Source organism: Mus pahari, chromosome 1, assembly GCF_900095145.1.
Source record: "Mus pahari chromosome 1, PAHARI_EIJ_v1.1, whole genome shotgun sequence".
NCBI classification, from domain to species: Eukaryota; Metazoa; Chordata; class Mammalia; order Rodentia; family Muridae; genus Mus; species Mus pahari.
In genome coordinates this window covers 69,759,721-69,778,166 of record NC_034590.1, presented here as the reverse complement: position 1 = coordinate 69,778,166, position 18,446 = coordinate 69,759,721, and the positions used below count along the sequence as shown (strand labels likewise).

The 18,446-nt window shown below is 42.6% G+C and overlaps 1 protein-coding gene across 1 annotated transcript in view; it reads left to right on the top strand.

Annotated features, from left to right (window-relative positions):
* Uvrag (UV radiation resistance associated) overlaps window positions 1-18,446 on the top strand; it is a 267,126-nt gene that overhangs the window by 192,951 nt on the left and 55,729 nt on the right. The gene's annotated exons all lie outside the window — the stretch shown is intronic.

Here is an 18,446-nt window from a genome sequence, read left to right as displayed (position 1 = left end):
ATTAATTTTTTAAAGTGTGATTTCATTAGTTTGTTGGTAAACGAATTGGAACTGTTGGATGAGCATTTACTCACTACGGGGCACCAGGCAGCTGAGTTAACAAGTGAGTGTCAAGCAAAGCCTCACATGCATTCCTGCTGCCCCAGGGTGTGTGCATGCTACAGAGCGGGGAAGGCTTGGATCTGTAAAGTCGTCAGGAGAGACACTTGCAGCAGGCCTCAGACAAGGAGGACCAGAATCTGAGATGCCCTGCCAGCTGTGACCAGAATTAAGTCCTGGGGGAAGAGGGGGTGTGTGTGCAGGAAAGAAGTCTGGGGGAGCTTCGGGAGGCGGGGCTGACTCCCGCTCTGCTAGACATTTCTATTAGTCACTTTTTCCTGGGGATTTTCTCCTGCCCTCGCACCCAGACACTCTTAATTTTGTTATTGACTTTACCATGCTGGGTTGGGTTGTTGTGCACTCTCCCCTGGCTCCCTGCCTCCCAGACTTTGGGTCGAATTTAGAGAGGGATGAGGGCAGAGAGGAGAAAAACTTAGTTATGCCTGGCCCAATGCAAACCACTCCACTCTCTCCCGACCGCACAGGCAGTGAGATATAGCTGTTAGCCTTTTGTCGAGGTACTAAGATAAAGTAGTCATTTTCACAGTTTGAACATAGTTTTTAGAATTCTCAAGAGTAGTGTTGGACATATCTAGTTTTTCAAAGAAATGTAATAATTTAATATTCCAGAGTATTCATCTGTCTATTATTTGTGAGAAATGCTTCTCAAGGCAATTTTGCAGATTGTGTGTGTGTGTGTGTGTGTGTGTGTGTGTGCAGATCGTGTGTGTGTGTGTGTGTGTGTGTGTGTGCAGATCGTGTGTGTGTGTGTGTGTGTAACATCCTCCAGTGTAGGGGTTTGCACCCTGGATTTGTTTTCTTTTATATTGTTGGGTCCAAAAGAGGAAAGACTGGCTTAGAACAAACTTGCAGAGCTAAACCATATGTTTTCTACCAAATTAGAAACAGGTGAAGGTTGTTAAAATCCAGCAACCGATTACCAAAGCTTTAGCTTGGAGTTTGTATTAAAGGCAGGTGGTTATATGTACAATAAAAGGCCGTCCCCAGCACACCGGCTTATTGATACATATGTGATTGATCTTCCTGGATAAAACAAGGCGGAGTTAATAAATCACTGCACATAGCTATAAAGATGTTTGGGCTTGAAAGCCTCTTCTGTAAGAGCAAACGTGGGCCCTGGAGGAGATTTATGAAGCAGAGATCCTTTTAGCTTTACTTAACAGCTAACATCTGACTGACCCAGGGGGACCACGGGAATTTATTGCCGGGCCATTCAAATATTTGAGCTGTTGTGTGATGTAGAACAGGTAAAGATTAGCCCAATAACAAATATGAGGCTGTAAAATAAAATGAGATTTCGATGGCGTGTAAGGACCTGTCAGAGGTCAGGTCCAAATGACTGGTCAGAACTGGGGAAACCTTGCTGCTAATTAAAAGGGATTCCACCAGCTGGATGTTTACACCGGTTGCTGTCAGCTCCGCATCTTTGGAGTTTCCTCCACAGAAGGCCATACTTCTCCTGTGAGAAACTCTGAATTGCCTTTCTGTTCTCTGAAACTGAGCAAGATGATGAACTGAAGTGATTTTTTTCAATTTCATAATTGAAATACATCTTTCTCAAATACATTCTGAATGTATGGGTTCCTGGACAGCATATGCACTTGGAAAAATTGTCAGCTAACTTATGTGTATAAACTTGAGCTTTGACATCTAGAAAGCAGGTATTTAGCCTCTGTGATACATGACCTAAAATTAGCCTTCAAAGCTTAAGTAGTTAACAGATTTATGGACAGTTATTGAAAACTTAATGTAGTGGAGTTCTGCGAATTTATCTCCTAATCTTTTATTCCCTTTTATTTATGTAAGTCTGGAAAGTAATGATGTGAGCATTGTTCCTGGGACTTTAGTAGCTGTATTTAGAACTTTAATGAGGCCATTGTTATTGGTGTCGACAATTGTTGCCTTTTTGATTTAGCCCTAAACTCAAAATGTTGTCATGAAAATTAGGTCAGTGGTTTTCAGAGTGCCAGTGTCTCAGGTATCAGTGGCTTTGGTGACCAGTGTGTGTGTGAACATCTCCACAATTGTTATGAATAAGATTGTCACTAGAGGGAAACACTAAACAACATGCAGAGGTTTAGGAGTTAGGTGTGGCCTGATGTACCTGCCCCTCCCTCATCCATACATTTTCTCTTCTGTCCTGTCCACAAACAAATATGTCCCAACATGGAGCTCAGGAAACTGGGTTCCAGTCCTGGGAAGACTGTAGCTCACAGTTTCCAATCCTGTGGAAGAGTCAAGGAGCCCGAGGGTAAAGCACAGTAGAGCATGAAAGGTGCAGGGTAGGGATTGCACTGGGCTCTGTGCAGTAACGGGGAGCACCGTGGAATGTGGGCGCTTGTGGGGACTGAAGAGCTAGTGTGTGCTCAACATGCTCCCCGCTGTGCTCTCGGCATCGTGCCTGTGTGTGTGCAGGGGTGTGTGCGTGTATGTGTGTGTAGAGGAGTAGTAATGAAGGATGAAAGTATTTCCAAACCTTAAACTATTTCTGGCCCTTGGAATTTTAATTTATAAGGCTGCAGTCACCTAGACATTTTTATCAGTTGGTGTTTGTCTGATCTGTTCATTCTATCATCTGTTTAGATGGATGTATTTAACACCCACTAAGAACTTCAGCTTAACCAGCCATGTCCTTAAAGAGATTATATTCTCATTGATTGAGGAGACAAGACATTTCTGTGAACAAATAAAGTGTCCGCTAAAATGAGCCAAGTGCATAAAAATACCTTGTGATTTCAGGAGCAATAAAAAGAGTAAAAGACGAGCTGTCTCCTTGAGGCACCTACAGATAGAAGGGAGGTGGGGAAGGAAAGCCTGTCCTAGACAAGGTAGTGATCTCTGAGTGTTGGCTCTCCTGGAAGGTGTGCAGAGTCCAGAGTCTGTTGCTGGGCTCTCATGGATTGTGGGAGCTTGGGAGTTTGGGATACTGGCCCTTGTGCAAGTAGATAACGAAGCTATGGGATTGTTTCCTCTCCAGCTCAGGGCCTTAATTGATTATGCCCCAGCCTCTCTGGTTTTCTCCTCTCCCCTCTTAAAGTAGGTATTGGATAAATAATGTTCATACAGGGGTTAAGCCCCCGTTGTGTTACCAGTGCCCTGTGAGGAGTTGGCTTGAAGTGAGTTGCGTTAGGAGGCTGAGCTGTTTAAACAAAGCTGCATTGCAGACCCCATCAGACGGGCTGTCTTAGACACTGAAAACACTGAATGGCTTTCTCCTGGGTTTCTGCTCCGGATGGAAATATCTCTGGCAGGGCTGAGTGTTTATGAACCTTGCAGGCTTTAATTGTCCAGCTTCTTTTTTATTTTTTTAGCATTTACAGATTTTTGTGGGAACAGGTGCCTCTAGAGTCAGGCGATGCAAGGTGGCCATTAATGTTGTGGAATGTGACTTTGATTGACTTGGCAGGAATTTTATTTTACAAAACTTACTATTAAAAAAGACAGGTTTCCCGTCCTTTAATTATGCTGTGTTCACTGAACTTTGCCTATTTTTCACGTTACAGAAAAAACTGGGACACTTCTATAAGGAAACTGATACTGAGTTCGTTAACAGTTTCCACAGCCTGGCGCTTTCACCAAGGGCTTTTGGGGAGCAGGATATTTTTAACCTTATGGAGTTATCTGGAACTTGATTTCCCTGAAATTCATTCCCTTTTTAGTTTAGCTCCAGCGCTGGCAAAGGGGCTCCTGTTGTAAGCCTTCTCACCATTCCATCTCCTCTTTATCATTTTGGGGTGACATCTTGTTACCTCTCACACCAGATTTTGTCTCTTTGCTTCATAATGATTTTTTTAAAGATTTATTTATTATATCTAAGTACACTGTAGTTGTCTTCAGACACACCAGAAGAGGGCATCAGATCTCATTACGGATGGTTGTGAGCCACCATGTGGTTGCTGGGATTTGAACTCAGGACCTTCAGAAGAGCTCTTAACCACTGAGCCATCTCTCCAGCCCCATAATGATCTTTCATTATAGATTTTCTCTCTTCCTTCAAAGGAGGTAGAAAGAGGAAGATGCTCGCTGATGTTCCTGGTACTTTTTTTGACCCTCTGCTGTCCTTAGGTCAGACTGTGACCCTCCTAGTCTCAAGTGTTATGACTGACATGTCTGTGTCTTCCTCTGCCTGTCCCGGGCCACGCAGCCCCTCTCCTGACTCTGCTGACTGCCTTTCCATTCCTTGAGAACAGTGTGCTTCCCCTGACTGGGCATTCTTTTTTAGTTCCTGCCTCTTTGAGGTCTCAGCTAGTCACACTGTCCCTGAATCCCCCCTTTGCTCTCTGAGGTCGTGTTTCTTGCCTCTAGAATGCTTTATGAATTACAGATTTGCTGGCGTGGTTAAACAAGCAGTGACTGGGCTCCATCTGGCTCTGAGCTTTCTGTCAGTTTGCCCAACTGTGTCTCTCCCAGCCGGCACCGTACATGGCACACAGCATGTCCTAGTTTGCTTTCTGATGCTGTGGTAAAAGCAAAGGGAACTTGGAGGGAATGTGTCTATTTAGCTTACGGCTTACAGTCCATCACTGGGCTAAGCCGAGGCAGGAACTTAAGACAGAAACTGAAGCAGAGACCATGGAGGAACGCTGCTTGCTTCCTGACAACTTGTTTTTCTTACTTGTTGACAGTTGACAGGAAAAGTGACCAGCACACAGTAATTGTTGACTGGGTACTGTTCCTACAGAGGTGGTTCGCTTCTGTCCTTCCTTCATTAATGAGGCTGTTCACCATCATCTAAGATGGACTCTTCTGGGCCTCCCCTATGACAAAGGACCTTGGAACAGCCTTCTGTGTCTCACTGCCCCCTCCTTCCCTTGTCAAGCTTGTCATCTCCATTGTCTCCTCTCCAGCCACTCCCAGGTTCACAGCAGACTGTCCACTGCACTGAGACTCTTCCCACACTACCAAAGCTACCCAGCAGTGAGCTCGCGGAACTAAATCTAGCCGGAGGTTAACTTCCTCGTTGCTGGGCTGCGAGCAGTGTTGACTGTTGACAGCCTCTTTCTTAAGGTCGCACTTTCCCTGAGCTGCTTGCTTGTCCCCATAGCTTAGAGCCAGGCTTTTTGAAGCCTTTTCATTTTCCAGGCATTAATTGACATCCTCAAGGGTCTGGAGCTATCCACGCCTGCCCATACTGTGGTTTGGGTTTCCACCTAATGTCTAGAATTCCTCAATTGCTATTTTCTCCTCAGTTTCTCTTCTAAATGTATTTGAGATATGTGATATATATATATATATATATATATATATATATATATATATATATGTGGATATGTGATATATATATATATATATATATATATATATATATATATATATATATATATATATATATATAATTTTATTAAGGGGAGGAGTCCTGTGATGTAATATTGCTATGTAGCCCAGGCTGTGTTCAACCCCAAGTACCCCTGCTTCCACTTTCTTAATCCTGGGGATTATGGGATATGCTCTGATCCAGCCATATCTTTGCCATCATAACAACCCATCACAAAATTCTTTCAGTTCTGCCCACTAGAACTGAAATTCTAAATTAGAATTATCTAGAACTCAGAACATATCTTCCTTTCTACTCCAGGACCCCTAATAAAAATAGTTTTCATTTCTGGCCTGGAATATTGTAACACATACTAAAACAGGTCTTAATCCCTTTTACCATACTATGGCTGAAATGCTCATTAAAGAGCTGATGTACATATGAACTTGCAAGAACTGACAGCGTGAACAAGTTCAAACCAGACAAAATCCCAGCGCAGGGAGCTTTTGTGTTGTTTTGGTTTTGTGCTGCTTTTGGTTTTAAGAGAGAAAAAGAATATAAAGTTGGTGGTTAGGGAGGGGGATCTAGGAGTAGTTGAAAAGAAGAAGATTATCACCAAATATGTTGTATAAAAAAAACAATTTAAAAATTAAAAACTAAAAAATCTACACCCCAGTTTAGGGATATAGCTCATTTTGTAAAGTGCTTATCTAACATGCAGGGAGTGTCAGATTAGTTTCCTAGTACCATAAACTAGGCACATACCTGTAATCCCAGAACTCAGGGGGTAGAAGCCACGGGACCAGAAATTCAAGGCCATCCTCTTGGGGAATCCAGGTCTAGCCTGGAGTACAATGAGATCCTGTCTAAAAACAAACAACCCAGAAACCCAACCCCATCATACCCATGCATGAATTTCCTTGGGCTGGAAAGGTGGCTCAGTGGTTAAGAGCACTGACTGCTCTTCCAGAGATCCTGAGTTCAATTCCTAGCAACCACATGGTAGCTCACAACCATCTGTGATAAGATCCAATGCCCTCTTCTGGTATATCTGAAGACAACTACAGTGTTCTCATATACATTAAATACATACATACATACATACATAAATCTTTTTTAAAAAAGAGGACGAGGAAGGAAATGAAAGAAGAAGCAAGAAGGGGTTTCCTGTGGTTTACAGAAGAACCCTGTTCCCTCGGCTCACAGACCTGTCCAACCACCCCCATAAACCCTCTAGCTATCTATTTCAGTGTCCTCTTAGCCATCTTTGAGTCTGTCTATCACATATATAAAATCTATAGCAACTCATGTTGGCCTCTATATTATTCAGGGTTCTCTAGAGTCACAGAACTTACGGATAATCTCTATATAGTAAAGGAATTTATTGATGACTTACAGTCTGCAGTCCAATTCCCAACAATGGTTTAGTAGTAGCTGTGAATGGAGGTCCAAGGATCTAGCAGTTGCTTAGTCCCACACGGCAGCAAGCAGGTGAAAGAGCGAGAATCAGACTCCCTTCTTCCAATGTCCTTATATGGTCTCCAGCAGAAGGTGTAGCCCAGATTAAAGGTGTGTGCCACCACACCTTTAATCCCAGATGACCTTGGACTCGGAGATCTCCCTGTCTTAATCTTCTGGAATCAATAGCCACTGTNTCTCAANATCTCNATACCAAGATCCANATCAGAAACTTCTATCTCCCAGCCTCCAGATTAGGGCCACTGGTGAGCCTTCCAATTCTGCATTGTAGTTCATTCCAAATATAGTCAAGTTGACAACCAGGAATAGCCACTACAGCCTCATCCTCAGCCTAGGAGAGATGACCACTCTTCAGCCACCATGCAGGTTCAAACCAGAGGCCTGTCAGGATGTGCTGCAGTGGGAGTGGCCCTCCATGTTTTCTTTCCCTTTCCCGTATAACTTGTTCTCTTGGAGCATCTGGCTGTTGTTTTTAACTTGTGGACTTTGAAGAGAGATTTACTGACCATTAGACATGGGGAGAAGAATTATCAAACATTCATTATCAACATTATCAAAAAGCTGATTTCATTCATGTTCACACGAATTGGAGTAAGGCAGCAGGTATATGCTGGGTTCTGTTATAGAGCTCCATTCTCTGAATGAAGTAGTCAAGTAACGGACTCACTCACATCCCTAAGTTTGGGAATAGCACTGTTCACAGGACACTACAGGGACAGAGAAAAGCCTTTACCTCATGCCTCTAGGATAAGATAACTCTCAGTTCCCAACATGGAGAATTTGACTTGTTTATGGGTATTTAGGTAAAAATGTCCAGCACATGATCACAAATATAACTATGAAATATGGAAGAAAGACTCTAATATATAGTTAACAAGTGATAATCGTGATCTAAGTGGCTTTTACTGCTTTCATTTTTCAACAACATTTATTGAATCTCTCAATGATAGAAAAGCCTAAATACTAGAAATATAATACACAACATAGATAAAAATCTGTATCTTCCCAGAGCAAACCTTCTGGTTGAAGGGGACGGACTCAAATGAGAACCAGATGATAGATAAAGTGAACTGAAGGTCATTGTTTTCTGTTGAATTAACTTTTACTATGGAAGACTTTAAGCACATATACAAAAGCAGAGGAGATGGTATGACATACCCTGAAGCCCAGCTATAACAATTAGGTACACTCATTAATCTTTTTTATCTATATTCATATTCTCTCATCTCAGTGAATTATGTCTAAATAAACCGTTGGTATTGTAACCTTTGGTATTTATTTTATTCATAAATACTTCAACATGTTTCTCTAAAAGATAAGTCTCTAATACAGTGTTATGCTGTCATCACACATTAAAAAAAAAACAAGTTTCTTAGTGTTATCGAGTAACCACTAGTTCATACTTCTCTAGTCGTTCCATGACCTTTTGTATGCTTGACTTCTCCAAGTCCAAATCCAAGGGTGTCCTTATATTTCCTTTAGTTGCTAATATCTCTTGTCTTTAAAGTATTTCCATATTGCCATAAATGTCTAATTTATATTGATCTTATATTTGAACAATAGTCCATGCATGTGAGCCATGACGCTAGAATATTTACTACTTATGACTGTCAGTGGAGTGCACATGAGGTTTCCTTCTGGAAAATGACACATTTAGTGGGCTCATTTACAGGAAAATGGTTGAGGGTTGCTTACAGAAGCACAGGTGACCCCCCAAAGCAGCTGGCCACTGCAAAGTGTCACCCCAGCATGAGTGACTTTCCCACATCTTACACATAAGTTAAAATTACATGCAGATGACTGGGAGGTGCAGGAGGGCATAGCCAGAGGTCAGGTGGAGTCCAGTGGCTTGCTTCTCTCCTCCTATGAAGGAATGTCATTGGGTGTTTGTTAATTTCTTACTGACAGGAGTGAAACCTAAAGTTTGGGAACCCATTGTCTGTCATACTTAATTTTTTCTCTTATCACTTGCCTCTGCTTAAAGACTGTGTTACTCCATGTACATTTATCGCACAATTTTGTGTGTGTGTGTGTGTGTGAAAAGGCCTGATTATACAGAAAAGCTGAAAGAACTTAAATGGACACCAGCACAGCTATAGTTGGCACTCTGCTAGGTCTCTTTGTTACTAACCCTTGCTCATCTGTCAGCTGATTCATTTTGATGCCACAGTGTTCCCCTCAATACCCAACCTTGTGTAAATGGTTAGCTGTGGAGCCAGGGACTTTACATTTGGGGAGGGGGGGGCTTGGGATTTGGTTTGGTTTCTTTTGAGGTAAAACTTGGATACTGTGAGATGCATATGAACCATCTCTGAGGTTCTTAGATGTAAATATCTGTGCAAACCAATTCCTATTCAGATCCAGAACATTATATCGCCACAGAAGCACCTCTGCCTCCCATAAATCACTGTCTTCCCAGGCCCCCAGGCAGCCATTATTCAGACACACACTGCAACCTGAACCTTTTTGTGTAGGGCTCTGTTCAGTCGGTGTGTTTGTCGCTTCATTCGGCTGTTGTGTGTAAAGGTACCACGTTTCCTTTGGAGTAATGCTTTGTGTGAATGGGCCTGTTTATACATGCTCTTAATGATGACCGCTGTTCCCAATTTTTCACCACCATGAAGAAGGTTGCTGGGCCCATTTCTGTATACAGTTTTTGTGTGCAAACGTTTCCCATTTGCTTGGTTGTAGTTGTAGAATTCATCTTTAGAATGTGCCATTGTATGCTGTGTCTAGCTTTATAACAGTCCTTTCTCCACACTATTTGTATTATGGTGTATGGCTTCAGGTGCTCCTCATCTGAAGTTTCTCTCCTTTATTCTTCCTGCCATTTTTTTTCTGCTGAAACTAAGTGTCCAGCTTCCCCATTAGAACCCACACATTCTGACTTTACAGGTTGCATTCTTTTGTTATCGTTTAACATATTTTCCTCTGCGCTTCCTGTAAGACTGGGGTAAGATTTTTCCGTGGTGTGCTCTCCTGGCATTATTGATGCTTTCTGTTGTATCACATCTGGAAGTCCATCATATCCAGTTGTGCTTTCGTGTGCAGTGTCAAAGCTGACGAGTAAGCCTGGCTGCTGTGATCTGCCCATTGCTCCAGTTTTAGGTCGCATGGCCTTAGGAAGGCCTCTCTGAATGTGATTTTAGCCAGTGGACAGAATATGACAGCATCTGCTCTGGGGAGATAGAGGAAAAAACTATGAGAGAGGAAATAAGAAGTTACAACTACCAAGGTAGGAAACAAGTTTGGCATGTTGAAGGGACAGAGGGAAGGTCAGAGTGGGTCCAGCCTGCTGAGTGACAGGAAGTGTGTAATCTCGGGACGAGGGAGCAGACTGGTCCTGGGCCCCAAGGGTTGGACTGTGCAGGGTACATGTTATGTCAGGGTATGGCACAATTTTTCATGGGTGTAAGAGAGAGGAGTGGGTCTATAATGAGATCTGATTTTTCAGAGGTGGGTCGACGGTGGGGAACAGGGTCAGAGGAGCCCTTTGTTCAGCCCTCTACTCTTCAAGGTGTTAGCTCCAGCCCAGAGTGTGGATGTATATCACTTTCTCTGCTACCTTAAGCTAATTAGCAAGCTTAAAATAAGATTATCATTTGTTTGGAGGATAGTAAATGGTCCTCAGAATGAAAATGCAAACCAAGAAGGAATGGAGGGTCAGAAAGATGCTCAGTGGGTCAAGGTGCCTTCCACCAGGTCTGCCTATTGGGTCCATTCCCCAGAGCACACACAGAGGTGCAAGGGGAGAGCTAACTGTACTGAGTCATCCTATGACCTTACATTTGGTCTGTGGCACAGATATGTATGTACACAAGTGAGTACATACACACACACACACACACACACACACACACACACACATGAGTACACACACTCACATGAGCACATACAGTGATCACATACATACACAGTGAGTGAGTAAGTGCACACATACACACACACACACACTCATGAAGTGGAAACTTCTAGTTTCTTTGGAAAGTTAGTTATGTCAAATGATGTTTTGCTGAGGCACACAGGTAAAAGGATGTCTTGCTGAAGCAAACATGAAAGAATGTTTTCCTGAAGCAGACACAGGTGAAAGAACGTTTTGATATAGCAAACAGGTGAAAGGACCCAGGTTGAAGAAATATAAATATGACCCCACAGACAGAGGGAGACAAGCATTAAACATTAGTTTGGTTTGCTCCGCCTCGCTATTCTTGGCTAACAATACGCATGTATTGGTCCACCTTCCATAGTGTTGTTGAGCTCAACTTGTGGTAACGCTGCCATTGAGAGGAACTCACCCAGGAACTGCTCATGAGGTTTCTGCAAGGTTCCTGTGGCAGCTTCCCCCTTTAGCGTTATTGCTTCAGGCCGGTAGGTGTCATGCCTGGTGTCTGCCTACCCAAAGGACTGGTCTGTAATTGCTGGTTTGGTCCTGGTATCAGCCTGCCAAAAGGATTGGACTGTAGCTGCCAGTTTGTGTATGGTGTCTGCCTGCCTAGAGGACTGGTCTGCAGCTGCTGAGTTGTATTTGGTGTTTGCTATGGGACTGAACTTCTGAGAAAGAAGATCAAGCTTGCCTCCAAAGAACTATTGCTAAACAGGTCCACTTCCCCCATATCCTAATAACTTTTCTCTTCCACTACCTCTGCTGGGTAGTGGGCTAGAGGAGAGGCTGAACCCTTACTAAAAGTAGGTTGCAAAAACTTTCTGCCTACACACTCACATGAGTACATACATACACACACACACACACACACACATACAAAATAAATGTAAAACAATGAAATGTGACAGTAAATTAGAATAACAAATGACAAGTGGAAGTGGAAATATGGTTCTAAAATGTTTTAAAGGAGTATATGTTATGGGGTGGTTAATAAATGTGACTTTGTGACATAGAAACACATGCTGAGATACTTCCCAGTCCAAGTGAAAGGCGACACCCACTCCCCTGCCTCTACCTCCCTGCAGCCTCTTCTGGCCTCACCTCAGTGAGATGCTACAAAGCTCTGGAGTCCTCAGCTCTCTGCTTAGTCTTGGAAAAGTAAACAATCTCTCTTTATTGTCAAGTGTTTACTTTGTCCATGTCCTGTAGCTGCACAGTTGGATCTGCGGATCTCCAATTTAATGTGGATCAATGGAGCTTTAATATTTGGTCTCTAAGTGCTGGGGAAAGCCTGGGGTGTGCTGATGGCAATTTCTCTTTCCTTTCCCCCTAGAGGATTCGGTGTAATTGGTTAGTCTTGGCTTTATGTTTTGATTAGTAGCAGTAGTAGCAGCAGCAGCAGCAGCAGCAGCAGCATTGCTGTTCTGTAGTGGTGGTGTAGTAGTTGTTGTTGTAGTTATTGTTGAATGTGTGGAGTCCGTGTAGCTTTAAGATTTAGCAAAGCCAGCGAAGGACTGCTGACTTATACCAGAGGGTCAGGCAGCCTAGCCTAAGCACCACAGAACTAAAGTTAGGATTGCTGGTTTGTGAGGACTTGTTTAGAAAAATAAATTGTTAAAACTATCTTTATAAAAGGGACCTTTGAGGCTGGAGCGGTGTCTCAGCCATTAAGAGCACCTGCTGCTCTTCCAGAGGACCTGGTTTCTATCCCAGCACCATGTGGCCGCTCACAACCATCTGTAACTCCGTCCCCAAGGACTGCAACACCCCCTTCTGGCCTCTGTGTCCAGCAGACATGCATGTTGTTACATAGTCATACAGGAAAAACACCCAAACACATAAAATAAAAAATTATTTGTAAAAGTGAGCTTCATATTCTTGGGCTGATTCTCCAATTTTACTTTAATTTCTTTTTCCTTTTGTTTTTTTCTGAGATGCCAGTTACTCTCCATGTCAGTGGGCTGCCAGCTTCCTGCAGGTAGTCCATGTTTAAAAGTTGGATGGTAACAGGAAAGACTGTCTAGTCTTCTAAGCTCCTTCTACACTTACACAGCCCAGGCTGGCAACCAGGGAGTGGTGCCATCCACCGTGGGCAGGTCTTCTCACCTCCATACAATGAAGGCAACCCTGTAGCAGTGGTTCTCAACCTTCCAAATGCTTTGACCCTTTAAAACAGTTCCTCACATTGGGGTGACTCCAACCATATTATTTTCATTGCTACTTCATAACTGAAATTTTGCTACTATTATGAATCATAATGTAAATACCTGTGTTTTCCAATGGTCTCCAGAAACACCTATGAAAGAGCCTTTGAGCCCTAAGGAGGAAGCCCACAGGTTGAGAATTGCCACCCTTGTAGGCATGCCCAGGAGCCCACTGCCCAGTGTCTCTACAGTAGGGTCAGTCTTATTTCAAACGAAAGTCACACTCTAAGCCCAGGAGGAGAAGTGATGAAAATCTAATCTAGGCAGAAAGAAGACAATCTTGTTCCACATGAATTAAAGCAAAAATATGTCCTCAGAACATATTAATGTTGTCATGCTTTCTACAAACACAGTGGACAGACATGATCCTTACACATACAGTAAAAGTGAAGCCGTTCCTGCCGTAGCTCCACCTCCACCTTCCATCAAAGAACCTAACCTGGATGTGAGTCTGAGAAAAGACCTCGAAATTGTCACCAGTCTGGAGTTCTTTGTTTATAAAAAAGAAAAATTGCTAGGATTGAAAGAGAAGTAAGTGCTTATAATTTTTTTAGTAAGAAGGAAAATTAAAAAATGTCTCCCTTCGTGTATTATGTCTCTGTGGTTTTGTTTGTTTTGTTTTTAAGAAAAAGGGTCTTTCTAAGTAACTTAAGTTCTCCTGGAACCCAAGACCCTCCTGCTTTATCTTCCAGGTACAAGGATTAGAGACACACACCTTCACTCCTGGCTTTGTGACTGGTGTTTTATGTATGTATGAACTTATGCAGGAGCAAAGGGCTCTCCATGAGACAAATACTCAGATTTCTTTTCAGGTACCCTGCCTGGTAGCACTCAGTAGGTCTACATCCCAGCCCTAGTCAATGCCTATCCAGATGCCCCTTAAGCACTGTAGTTTTGAAATGCTTTCTGGTTTTCCAAAGGAAAATAAAACCATTATGCATTCAGATGCACACATGCTGTTCACAGAACCTTGGCACGGGGTGGGGGTTGGGGAGAATGTTGTAGTTCATTCAGCTGGTGGGAAGCCAGTGTTTCCTCCTGTGGTGGTTTCTAGGGGTTTTGTCAATTACCACAAACTTGATGGCTTAAAACAACAAAAATATACTCTCTCATGGACAACTGAAGTCCAAAATCAAGGTGTCAGTAGGGCCACACACTTTTCTTTCCCATTGCTAAGCTTCTAGACATTTCCTGGCTGTAGCTGGGTAAGGTCACATGACCTCTCCTCTGCCTTTCTCTTATAAGCACACCTGCTGGATTTAAGACCCACCTGGATAATCAAAGATGATCTCATCCCTAGATCTTTTAATATTTTGTGACCCCTTTTCCAAATAAGGTCACATTCACAGGTTCTGGGAATTAGGATCTGGACCTACTTTTTGGCAGGCCACCATTCCACCCTGTGTCCTTTATGTGTTCCCCATCTCTGACTGGCCACCTGTACCCAAGAGTTTTAGGATTGTGAGTGGCTGTAGTGAGACCAAGCGTGCCTACCTGTCACTCCCTGCTTCCTTCCGGAAGCCATGCAGAACAGACCCAGGGCTGTGTGTCTGTGAAAGTGCTGACCCCCCTCCAAGATGAACACCCCTGTTCCCTCCATCCTTGCCCTTGGTTGGCTGATGCTCTCCTGAGCAGTCACCTGGGTGTGCCTCACTGAAGGACACAGACAAGGGAGAATACTGCACTTATCCATGAAGACGAGAAATGAGGTCATGTCTCTCCCACTTACTAAACGGTGACCCAGGCATCAGTGTCTTTGAAATAATAGTGACACTGTTGCACAGTCTAGTCGTCCCCAGGTTTAGCCTCTCTGCTAATCCTACCAGGATCACATTAGCACTGAGAGTCCTGTCACAAATCTGCACTCGCTGAAATGGCTCTGCATAATGAGCCCCAGATCATTTTCACACATGATCTGTTTCTTTAATTCAAAAAATACTTGTTGAGTGTCCATTAGAAAAGGCAAAAGAAGAACAAAATCAAACCTGTTTCTGAGCTGGGCACAGTATGGCTCACACCTATAATCTTAATTCTCAGGAAGCTGAAGCCAGGAGGATTGTCTCAATTTTGAGGCCAGCCTGAGCTACATAGTAAGTTTTAGATCAGTTGTTCAGCCTTGTCCAAAAACAAAACAATCAAAAGACCCAGTGTTTATTCTGAGAGCTAGCCACTACTAAGGGAGACATTAGCATGCTGAGCTGTGTACTAAGAGAAACATGGACTAACCAAATAATCACCCAGTGTGTGCAAAATTACAAACTGAAGTGACTGAGAAAGGAACTAGGACAGGTTGGCTAGGATGATGTAACCGCTCAGTGTGATGAGACCGGCCATAGAAGACCAAGGAAGGCTCCAGTATTAAAGGCCACCTTCTCAACCGGTCTGCAGGGCACTGACCTTGGATGGACCTCTTCCAGACCTCTTGTCTGTGTTCATTGCTTACTGCTTCTGTAATATTCACTATGCACAGTAGCTGTAATCCTTTCTTTTTGTCTTTTTTTTTTTAAGATTTATTTATTTTATTTATATGAGCACACTGTGGCTGTCAGACACACCAGAAAGAGGGCATTGGATCCCATTACAGATGGTTGTGAGCCACCATGTCGTTGCTAGGATTTGAACTCAGAACCTCTGGAAGAGCAGTCAGTGCTCTTAACCTCTGAACCATCTCTCCAGCCTGTAGGTGCAATCCTAATAGAACTTGGAAATGTATTTTAAGTTGAGAAATAACAAGGATTGGCTGTTTAGTTGTGTGTAGTAATTAATAATTCATATTGAGTGTTAATAATTATAGTGTTAATAATTCATATTGAGCATATTAACTGTAAATATATGTTTCATATTTATTTGTTTAGTAGTACCCTTTCCTTCCTGTTTTTTGTTTCTTTGGCTTTTTGTTTCTTTGTTTGGGTTTTTGCTTGTTTGTTTGTTTTGAGGTTGTTGTTTTTTTAAGACAAACTTTGCTATGTAGCCCATGCCGATCTTGAACTTGCAGACCTCCTAACACTGGGGTTCCCGCACACTGGCTGTACTGCTCTCCAGTAATAAGGCCTTTTGTGCTTTTAAGAATGTTTTTCTGGCTGTATGTGAGTAGCTGAGTTCTTATCTGTCTTTGATTTCTATCTCATGTCCTGATGGCCATGAGCTTTTCTTTTTGCAGTGGGTCCCACTTCTCCAGCTAGCTTAGGAGGTCTATAAACCCGCATGCCTCTGCAACAGGAGATGAATGTGAAAGTTATAAACTGTTCAACTTGAAGTGACCCATTAAGAATGTGGAAGGAGAACAAGACGTGAACTCTGTCCTGGTCCCTGGTCTGTTTTAGCACTGCCCTGTTCCAACCTTTGCCTCTAATCACTTTCTGGTTTTGTTTTAATGTTACACGGATACCTTGTGGCTCTTTCCACAAAGTCCCAAAGCAGTCATAATAAAGTCAAATGTTGTGAAATCCAGTTTTCACAAATGTAGAGGTTTGGTTTTCAACATGGGCTGATCTCAATTTACTCTTATGGTGTATGGAGTTTCTGAATTTATAACTTGAAAGTGGAGATGACTTTGGGTTGGGAGAACTGTTGAGAGTCTATGTGTGGTGGCTTATAGAATAACCCTGCAGCAGGCAGAGCTTTGGGACTCCTGCAGATTCCTCCAAAGAGCCTCATTGTTATGTCTACAAATATGTAGTTTCCCAGCACCCCAGTCCACGTGAGTGTGAATGGTTCCTGGCACTGTGAAACAACAACAACAACAACAACCACCCCCTGGTGTTGCGTTGTGTGTCCTGCCTTTGCTGTCATTATCCCTCTACTGGCGATACACCACACAGCATAGTTTATGCTTTATTGTCCCAGTTAAATACAAAGTCCTGTGTTCTTGATGGGTGTCTAAGATGTTTGGTTTCCTTTAGTAAATTTTCAGTTCATGACCTTGCTCACTCCCCAATGCCTATAAATTTTACAGCACATCAGATTTACCTTTTGAATACTATGAAACCCATAGCTCTTGAGAATTTAATAGAAAGCTTTTACATTGTACTTCCTTTTTATTATACTTGAAAACTCTACACCCTCTTGACTTTCTTTATTAAAATGCATTTTTTTTCTTCACTCATTTGTGACAGTCAAAAAGGTTAGTAACTATTCCACACCGTTCATTTCACTGTGGTTGTGTTATTCTTGAGAGTAGTTCTACTTCACAGAGCCAAGCTAGAAGTCATTTGTTTTATAACCCTAGGTTGTGGTTGATATTTTTTTTTAATTAGTGTATATTCATGGTACATTATGGTAAGCTGCAGAAATTCAGTTTCTTTCAAATATATCATTAGCTTTGACCAAATTCACTCACTCTCCCTACCTTTTCTCTCCTTAGTCATCCCTCCTCACCCCACCTGTCACACTCTCCTGCCTCCCCTTAGACTCCTTTCTGCTTGCATGGCATTCTTCATGGATGGGCACACAGATGTTTTGATATAGCCATAAAAATGTCTAGGACTTACAGTGAAAAAGAAATGGGATATTTGTCTTTCTGTATCTGTTTCTATATTTCATTTAATGTAGTAATTTCCAGTTCTAATCATTCTCTTGCAAGTGCCATAATTTTGTTGTTCTTTATGGGTGCCTAACATTCCATTGTGTGTATACATGATATTTTCTGTATCTGCTCATCTGTTGACTAACACCTAGGCCAATTGCATCTTGTGGCTGCTGTGGTAGTGCTGTAGTAGACATGGATACGGAGGCACTTCTGGGGTGTTCCAGGGTATACCCAGAATAGTAGGCGTGTATTTCATTCTTTGAGGCCCTCTATACTTAGTTCCTTCATGGCTAGAGCATTTTGCATTCCTATCAGCAATGTGAAAAATGGGCTAATAAACAGGCAGTCTCCAAAGATGATTTACAGATGGCTGACAAACATCTAACATAGTGCCTAACGCCATTTGACATCAGAGTGTTACAAATTCAGAGAACCTGAGACCCCCTCTCGGATTAGCATGGCTGTCCCTAAGAGCAGCCAGGAGTGATGGTGACTGGTCTTGCTGTAGAGAAATCTGTTTCAGGTTATTGCACTGATACTTGATCTTGAGAGCCAAAAACACACACACAAAATACAAAAATAACAAAAAACAAAAACGCAACACCTGTAAATGTGCACTGACTTCTTCCTATGCATGAGGGAAGAGAGGGACCTCACGAGAGAGGTATATTCCCTAACATACCAGCTCATTTTAGAGATGCCGCGCTCAGGCCATGTTGTGTCAGGCAGGTAGGCCGCAAGCTGAGGTTATTCCGGGGAGCTTTGTGGCACAAATATATCTTCATGCAGGCTTCACATCCAAATAGCTGTGCTTGCAAAGGGATAGATTTTTAGATGAATTTTGGCTCAAATTTGGCATTTTGACCAGCCATCTTAAGAGAAACAGTCATATATATTGCTTTTAAGTATAATTTTTCCCCTTAACTTTCTTCCCCATTTCGTTTTAGAAGTTGAAGTGTCAAGTCCAAGGCATTAGAA